Source organism: Raphanus sativus, unplaced genomic scaffold (assembly GCF_000801105.2).
Source record: "Raphanus sativus cultivar WK10039 unplaced genomic scaffold, ASM80110v3 Scaffold1604, whole genome shotgun sequence".
Lineage (NCBI taxonomy): Eukaryota > Viridiplantae > Streptophyta > Magnoliopsida > Brassicales > Brassicaceae > Raphanus > Raphanus sativus.
Window position 1 is genome coordinate 10,887 of NW_026616913.1, and position 9,895 is coordinate 20,781.

Genomic DNA, 9,895 nt, shown 5'->3' on the forward strand with positions numbered 1-9,895 from the left:
ATCCATTTGCATTTTCGCTGGTTTTCTTGCAACTGTGTCCTCTAATCTTATAAATTTATTAAATCGGGCAGGAAGTTTAAAATGTAACAATGGAACCCATACTTCTCGACTTTAAGTAACAACTTGCTATTGACGACTGCTAAACGATAGGCCCAAGATTTATAACGGACCTAAGAATGGACCCATCTTTTAAACGGACCGTCGTGTTTATTAAAAAAATGCGGTGGGCGGTTCAATTTATTCCAGAACGTTTTAAGAGCGGTAAACACATACTATTGGTTTGGAGTTTGGGCGGTGCTAGGCGTTTTGATTGTTAGAGACTGCATCCTAAGCTGCTTTGGTATGTTCTATATTGACAACTAATTTATCATTTTGTTATCATTTTTAGGTGGTAGTTTGGGTTCACACATAGATGATGGTTGTTAAAGTTGGCATATGTGTGTTTTCATACAGTTGCATATGTTGTGATCGTAAATTAAATGGGTGTGAACTCTAGGCAAACATGTGAACCCTACCTCAATTCGGGTGAGAAGACCTCATGTATTCTTATCTTAACTTTAACAGGCTCATTAAATTGCTTGATCTGTCACAGAACAATCCGCTCTTCATTAGATGCTTATTAATTCTTCAACCAGGAACCATTGTGAATCAATTCACAAGAAGAGGACATGCCTCGCTCGGGGCAAAGCGAGTTAAGACGGTGCCAGGCATTTTGGTTATATTGAAGACTGTGTGTTAGATGCTCAATGCCACTTTGGAAGGTTCTAGGCACTCATACAAAATTTATAATTAGTTATCATATAGTTATGGCAGTTTTTCAATTTATAATTACGTCAAATTAAATTAGTAAGTTTTGGGTTCACACATAATGGTCATCAACGCTGGCACATGCTTTCTGAATAGTTAGATATGTTATTGTTGTGGATAAATGCAAATTAATTTGAAAAAAGTAACGAAAACTTAAGAGAGTAAAAATTTATTGAGACAAATATCAATTTACAGTGCATATTAATTATATGAGTGTTTAATTTTTCAATTTTTAGACTCATGTTTATAGTAGTTTCAAAATTAAATATTTTTAGACTCATATTTCTTTTTTAAAAATATTTATCTCACTAAGTATATTTTTTCTAATATTGATACACAAAAATTTAAAACAATTCTATAATTAACAGTTATTAATCACAAATTGGACTGATGTGCTGGCCTGTGTTCGGTACCACCATATGATCAATAATTCAATAAAATGTGTACATCTGAATTGTGTTTTGATAAAAGAAGAGTTTTGAATTTTGACCCGCTAGAAATACAACACTATTGGTTTCAATTTGATGTTTTGTCTAACTTACGATATTTTATGTTTTAGTTTTTATATTTATAATATGTACTGATCTAAATGTTGTTTGAGATTTTAAGTTAAAATACAGTATGCACACTACATTTCAAGTATTATTTTTAGTACTCTTCTTTTCAATGGGTGAAACAGAAGTTTTGTTCATATGTAAAAATGTTGGATTATAGTGAAACTAGTAGACACTATACAGCCATTAGACAAAATGCATAATTTCAAATCGTAAATTATTACGAAAGATGGAGTGTGATGAAATGATACTTGTTTATGATTATCAAGTTTTTGCCTGACAAAAAACCCAACATCACTTTAAATAAATAACTCTGCTTAGTTAACATAATTGCGATGGCCATAGAAACAATAAAAATAAAACTCAGCGATCGATTTGATTAGTGATGGCTTTGCCACCTGTCCAAAATTCTATAAGTAATTATAGATTAAATGTTTTGCTTAATCATAAGTCCTAGTCTATCAGTATTTTAGTGCGTTCTGATTAGCATCAGAATTTATTTATTATTGCTCTTTTAAGAAAAAAAAAACATAGTGCAATAATTTGATAAATTCATAGATTGAGATTAGTGGTTATAGAACCAGAAGAGTATGTACTAAGCATTTTCAAGGTAGGCTTACAAGATGTTAAGTTCACTTTCAAAGGTAATATGATACTACATCACACTCAAATTCGTATTGTTGCAGTAGTGTAGTTGCAATTTTATTTGTTTATCTGTTTAGAAAATATTTACACTTAGTTTCAAAAGAAAAAAAAATTTACACTTGCCTCATCATCCGTGATAGATGTATGTAATAAGGAGGGTGTCTATTTACAAAATAAAATAATAACGAGGTCGTCGTTATCGCTTCACAGATATGTGATGAGTTAAGAAGAAAACGAAATCTGATGTAAGACAAGTCCCAGACTCCCAGCTTTGCCCGATCCTTTTCTTCATATAATAGGAAGAAGAAAACATTTTGTAAAATTACGTGGTGAGTTAGTTTTAAATTTATACGAATCATAGATCAAATATGCATATCACACGTACGATAAATTTCACAGATTTAAAATACGAATTAAACTTTGCTATTTAATTTTCTGATTTTGAAGTCAAATGACACGTGCTAAGATGTACCAATACAGCTGTTGTGAGGTTTGGGTCAAAGCCCATCCGACTTGTTCAACGTGGGCCGGCTTGCACAAGTTACGCGCGGATAATCTGTGGGCTTAGTCGACGAAGCCCTTTAGGTTAAAGGCATACATAACATGTGCGTTAGGTCTACTGCAGACAACGGTTCTTCTTCAAGCAGCCACAAGAAATCAAGCCAGAGAAAGAGTCAAGCTACACAAGAGAGACAGAGACATTAGTATAAGCTAAGAGAACATTGTTGAGCTCATTTGTTCTAGCTTAAAGACCTTGAGACTAATTGTGTCTTCTTGGTGTATCTCTAAACCATCACAGTTGATTGGTTCTTGTACTCTTTATTAATCTAGTGGATTTTGGGAGCAAGAGATCTCCCACGAAACGTACCGTGCCGAGGGTCGGGAACTCGTTAAAGTTGCTTGTGTCATTTAGCTTAATATACAAATAATAAGTTAAACACTTACACTACAAGAAAACAACACTTTGGCGAGGAAAATTAACGAGGAAATAAAATCCTCGTAAAATTACGTCGACTTTACGAGGAAATTACAAAGAAAGAACAAAACGTCGTTATTTCCTCGTAAAGTAACGAAGAAAACATTTCCTCGTTAAAACAACGTAAAGTTACGTGGTTTTAACGAGGAAATTCTCTTTCCTCGTTAAAACCACGTAAAGCTTGCATCATCTTTACGAGGAAATGAGGAAATAGAGTTTCCTCGTAAACACAACGTAAATTCGCGTCTTCTTTACGAGGAAATGTTTTACGTGATTTTAACGAGGAATACTAAAGCACATTTGTTTTTGCTACCTACCTATTCCTCGCAAATTCCTCGCAAAAGTTCAATATAAATATGGAAGTTTCAACATCATTTTAAACACACCAATATTGAGGTTTGAGGTTTGGAATGAAGAGTAGAAGATAAGAAAGATGGTATTTGTGGTTTGGGGTTTTAGATTTTAAACACACCAACATCGTTTATTTCCTCGTAATTTCTTCGTGGGTTTACGAGGTTTTAACGAGATATTTTGTCTAAACCCCTAACCCCTAAACCCCAAATCCCATCTTTCTTCTATTTTGTCTAAATCCCAAACTCCAAACCCCATTAATAATTTTATAATTTTCAAAATATTATATTTTCAAATCTTCAAAAGATTGTATTTTTGTTGCAAAATAAATAATTTGATTTTGTATAAGTTTATATTAGAAAGAAGAGATTGATATTAGAAGTTAAAGAATTGTGGTTTTAAATTTTGAGTTTTGAAATTTGGAATGAAGAGTAGAAGATAAGAAAGATGGTGTTTGTGGTTTGGGGTTTTAGATTTTAGGCGTTTAGAAAGCATACCTCGTTAATTCCTCGTAGTTAACGAGGAAATAACGACGAAAATAAAAAAAAAGCAAATGCGAGCCTCGTTAATTCCACGTAAGACGAAATCGTCGTAAAGACCTCGTAAGCTTACGTGGAATTACCGAGGCCCGTCGTTTATTTCTTCGTAATTTCCTCGTTGGTTTACGAGGTTTTAACGAGATATTTTGTCTAAACCCCTAAACCCTAAACCCCAAACCCCATCTTTCTTCTATTTTGTCTAAAGCCCAAACTCCAAACCCCATTAATAATTTTATAATTTTCAAAAGATTATATTTTATCATTTTCAAAAGATTATATTTTCAAATCTTCAAAAGATTATATTTTTGTTGCAAAATAAATAATTTGATTTTGTATAAGTTTATATTAGAAAGAAGAGATTGATATTAGAAGTTAAAGAATTGTGGTTTTAAATTTTGAGTTTTGAAATTTGGAATGAAGAGTAGAAGATAAGAAAGATGGTGTTTGTGGTTTGGGGTTTTAGATTTTAGGCGTTTAGAAATCATACCTTGTTGATTCCTGTAGTTAACGAGGAAATAACGACGAAAAAAAATGTGAGCCTCGTTAATTCCACGTAAGACGAAATCGTCGTAAAGGCCTCGTAAGCTTACGTGGAATTACCGAGACCCGTCTTTTATTTCCTCGTAATTTCCTCGTAGGTTTACGAGGTTTTAACGAGATATTTTGTCTAAACCCCTAAACCCTAAACCCCAAACCCCATCTTTCTTCTATTTTGTCTAAATCCTAAACTCCAAACCCCATTAATAATTTTATAATTCTCAAAAGATTATATTTTCAAATCTTCAAAAGATTATATTTTTTTTGCAAAATAAATAATTTGATTTTGTATAAGTTTATATTAGAAAGAAGAGATTGATATTAGAAGTTAAAGAATTGTGGTTTTAAATTTTGAGTTTTGAAATTTGGAATGAAGAGTAGAAGATAAGAAAGATGGTGTTTGTGGTTTGGGGTTTTAGATTTTAGGCGTTTAGAAATCATACCTCGTTAATTCCTCGTAGTTAACGAGGAAATAACGACGAAAAAAAAATGTGAGCCTCGTTAATTCCACGTAAGACGAAATCGTCGTAAATGCCTCGTAAGCTTACGTGGAATTACCGAGGCCCGTCTTTTATTTCCTCGTAATTTCCTCGTGGGTTTACGAGGTTTTAACGAGATATTTTGTCTAAACCCCTAAACCATAAACCCCAAACCCCATCTTTCTTCTATTTTGTCTAAATCCCAAACTCCAAACCCCATTAATAATTTATAATTTTGAAAAGATTATATTTTCAAATATTCAAAAGATTATATTTTTGTTGCAAAATAAATAATTTGATTTTGTATAAGTTTATATTAGAAAGAAGAGATTGATATTAGAAGTTAAAGAATTTTGGTTTTAAAATTTGAGTTTTGAAATGTTAAGAAGATTATATTTTCAAATCTTCAAAAGATTATATTTTTGTTGCAAAATAGAAAATTTAAATAAATAATTTGATTTTGTATAAAGTTATATTAGAAAGAAGAGATTGATATTAGAAGTTAAAGAATTGTGGTTTTAAATTTTGAGTTTTGAAATGTTAAGAAGATATTGAGGTTAAAAGGAAGATATGTTTGTAATATATGAAGTAGAATATAAGAAAGATGGGGTTTAGGGTTTGGGGTTTGGGGTTTCTGATTTTAGAGGTTTAGAAATTTACCTCGTTAAAAACTCGTAATTTACGAGGCATTTACGAGGACCAGAAAGACGGGCCTCGCTTATTCGTCGTTGGATTTGGGACGGGCCTCGCAATTTCCTCGTAAGTTTACGAGGATTTTACGAGGAAATAAAAGACGGGCCTCATTAATTCCTCGTAAAGCTACAAGGAAATTGCGACGCCTTCGTAAGTTATATATACAACCCAAACCTCACACTCTCCATTCGTCCCAACTTCCTCTCCAATTCCTCCCCATTTCCTCTCCAACTCCTCTCCCATTCCTCTCTCCTTCGAAATGGTAATTTCCTCGCTCCCCATAATTAGTTTAGTATATTAGGTGGTTAGTTTAGGGAATTTAGATAGGTTTATGGAATTTATGTTCGTTAGATAGATTTTTAAATTATTGATGATAGATTTTTTATTATTGATGATCATAAACTCAAAAAATATATTTTGCAGGTTCGCAAGAACATGCTTACTGCTCACTACAGAGACATGTTCGGTGAGCCTGGTAGTCAGTTAGACCCTCCAGGTTCTTCTTCAGGTGCCGGCGGTTCCGTGTGAGTGGACTCGAGGCCTTCATCGACGTTATAGCGGCCACAAATCCGGAATGAGAAACTTTGTTGAGGAACATGAAACAACAAAATCTCATTCCAGGCGAGTCATCGGGCACACATGACGAGGAGGATGTTATGAGGAGGAGCAAGGAATTCTACGAGGCGATGAACGGGCCTTAGTTTTTTTCGATTTATGTATTATAAAATCCAAAACTTATTTATATATAAAATATTTTGTTGCATTTGAATTTTATTTAAAATTTATTTATAAACCACAAATATATAAATATTTTTACTAAATTAAATTAATAATTATTAAATTTATCAATATTATTTATTAATTCAAAAATTCGCATTATACGAGTTATTTACGTCGAAAGCTAACCGAGGAATTTACGAAGAATATTTTACGAGGTATTTACGAGAAAAGCTTTTCAAGGAATCTACGTGGAGTTTACGAGGAATATATTTCAAGGAAGTTACATCAAATTTACGAGGATTTCTTTTCAAGGAAATTACGTGTAAGTAACGACGAATGCATCGCGTGGTTTCTACGAGGAAAGCCCGCGAGGATTTTACGAGGAAATGCGGCGAGGAACTTACGACGAAATCTTTACTTCGTTTTTACGAGGAAATGGTTGTCTCGCTACTTTACGAGGAAATGGCGACGAAATGTGTGTTACGACGGACGATAAACGACGAAACCCATTTCCTCGTTAATTCCTCGTAAACTTCCTTTTACGAGGAATTAACGAGGAAATTAGCCCTCGTTAAATATTTGTTTTCTTGTAGTGTTAGATTGACAATCACACGAGACTGAAAACGTAACAGCTGTGGTTAAACAAACCAGAGGTCCATTCTGCGAGTGTAACATAATGTACATCTGGTACACGTTGGGGTTTTCGTTTTCTCATTTTATTCATAAAAAAACATTTTTACAACAAATGGAACCTTATGCGAAAGAAAAAAATCTTAGCTCTTTACAAATGAGAAATTTTCATTCCCTCTAGCCACCTAAAGATGCTACCAAAAAATAATTACAGTCTTGTGCGAAACCAAAATTGCAGAATAGTGTCCATTCCTTTCATTCCCTTCTTTTGAATCAAACTTAGTTTGTTTCTGATTGCTTTATCTGTTAGCTTCAACAAAACTTGCAGAGGTAAGGGCTATCACCATGACGTCGCTTGTTTCTTTCCCTCCAAAGCGTAACACTGAGATTTGGAAAGCATATCTGAGAGAGAGACTCTTTTGTCTCTCCATCATCGGTGCACTAATCAGATCAATGTAAAAACACCTTCTATGAGGTATAAACTTTAATCACCGGTTTAAACTTTAAACTACAGTCTACAGATGAGGTATATATAAGAGCACTTTCTATGTAAAACTCTATTTTTCTTTCAACATAAAGTAAATTGTTTTATTTTAGCTGAATAGAATTAAACAAATGAAAAATGTATTACTCAATTTATTGAATAAATCTATTTTTACATTATTATAGAAAATAAAATGGAATGTGATTAGAGCAAATTTAATTTTGAACACTGATTTAAAATAAAATATGAAGTGTAATTAGAAATGTTGCTAGAGAAATTAGAGGGAAATCGGCCAATTCATACATCAACCAAACCTCGCGGTCCCGATCAGTACATAAACTGATGACATGTGCTAAAACATACATCAATTGAGATTTATTTTAAATTTCATACACGAACTAACAAAAATAGGCTAAATCATACATTGACTATTTTTCCGTTAGTCAAACGTTTATAGATGATGACATGTCATTAAAATAAAAATGGTTTACAAGCTCTGTTGCAAGAAGGATTCGAACCCAAGCTGCTTGTGATAAATATACTGACACTAAACCACTGTGACACACTGAATCATTGTTTATGTTCTCTCAAAGTTTAATATATATCTCTGATAGATATTTGATTCACATATTTCTTCTTCTTTCCATCTTCTCTAAATTTTTACCTACCATCAATTATATATATTTGATTATTTACATTATCTATTAATTATATAATATTGCTAAAAATAATAAATATGAAGATATTAATAATAAATAAATTTAATTGTAAATTTAAATTTATTTTTAATTATAATAAAATCTGTTTAAAAAGTTCTAACAAAATCTTACTATTTTTTAAAATATTTTTTTAATTAATTCATTTATTAATTTCATAATTAGTAAAATAATATATTATTAAAAATTAATTAAAATATTTATCATAAAAACAAAAAAAAAAAATGAGAGTTTATGCAAGATGTTGTTAGGGCTATTAGATTTAATAAATTTTAATTTATAATTTACTTATTACTTCTGTATTAATATAATTTATACCATAGTTATAAAATTTATAAAATAGCATATATTTTACTTTTCTGTTTTATGATAAACTTTTAAAAATTAGTTTATAATAATATATCATATTACTAATAAGAAATTAATAAATTTAAAAAATTTATAATATTTAAAAATTTTAGTAGGATTTTGAGAGATTTTTTAAACAGATTTGTTATAATTAAAAGTAAATTTAAATTTACAGATAAATTCCTTTATTATTAATATCTTCATATTGATTTATTTTTATCAATATTTTATAAGTAATAGATAATGTAAATAGTTAAATATATATAATTGATTATATGAACTCACTATGAAATTTTATGGTAAAATAAAATTAGAGAAGATGGAAAGAAGAAGAAATATGAGAATCAAATATCTATCCGAGATATATATTAAACTCGAGAGAACATAAACAATGAATCAGTGTGTCACAGTGGCTTAGTGTCAGTATATTTATCACAGGCAGCCTGGGTTTGAATACCTCTTGCAACAGAGCTGGTAAACCATTTTTGTTTTATTATCTATTATTTTAATCGTAATATACAACTCATCGACACATATAGTGACATGTCATCATTTATAAACGTTTGACTAACTGAAAAATGGTCAACGTATGATTTAGCCTATTTTTGTTGGTTCGTGTATGAAATTTAAAATAAATCTCAATTGATGTATGTTTTAGCACAGGTCATCAGTTTATATACTGATCAGGACCGCGAGGTTTGGTTGATGTATGAATTGGCCGATTTCCCAGAAATTAGAAAATTAAGTGGAATTAGAAATGTTGTTAAAGAGATTATGAAGTGGCACTATCACCCAGTCTTTGATTTCTTATCAGTTGCCACTCACAAGTAGCAATGAAAAGTTAAGAAAATATTTCCAGCTTCCTGCCGCTAGAAACAACTCAGAAGATAAAAATAATTATTCATTAGCAAATAAGAAAAGAAAAGAGATGGATTTTTTAATAATTTTAAAAATTTTCTTAAATTATTAAGTTCGTTTTAGTAGTCAAGAGTAATATATATATAAAATTTATGATCATACATTTTATTTTCCATAATGAAAGAGAAAATATGTGAATAATTTGAACCATTGTTCAAATTTTATACATAATCATTTTCCCTACTAGTATCATCTGTTGTTTTATTTAATAATAAATAGACTGATGTGCGGGTAAATTTTCATTTTGTAAATATATAATTTTAATATAATATTGATTATAATTAAAATATAAAAATAACGCTTTTTATTTTTTATAATAAATATTTATTTAACTCTATATTATTAATTATGAATTTATCATGCAATAATTTAAAACAATATTTAAAATTTATATTAATTTTTTGTTAAATTTTTTCCAACATATTTTGTTAACTAAAGATATAATTTAATTTTTCAGTTAAAATTAATTTATTATTAATATTCTTATAACTATTAAGG

General features: G+C 30.5%; 1 long non-coding RNA gene across 1 annotated transcript; it reads left to right on the forward strand.

The window, feature by feature from the left end:
- Positions 1-5,517: 5,517 nt before the first annotated feature.
- Positions 5,518-6,451, forward strand: LOC130504475 (uncharacterized). Its single transcript, XR_008941277.1, has 2 exons — positions 5,518-5,843; positions 6,005-6,451. It is a non-coding gene; the product is annotated as an uncharacterized LOC130504475 (long non-coding RNA).
- Positions 6,452-9,895: the final 3,444 nt, after the last annotated feature.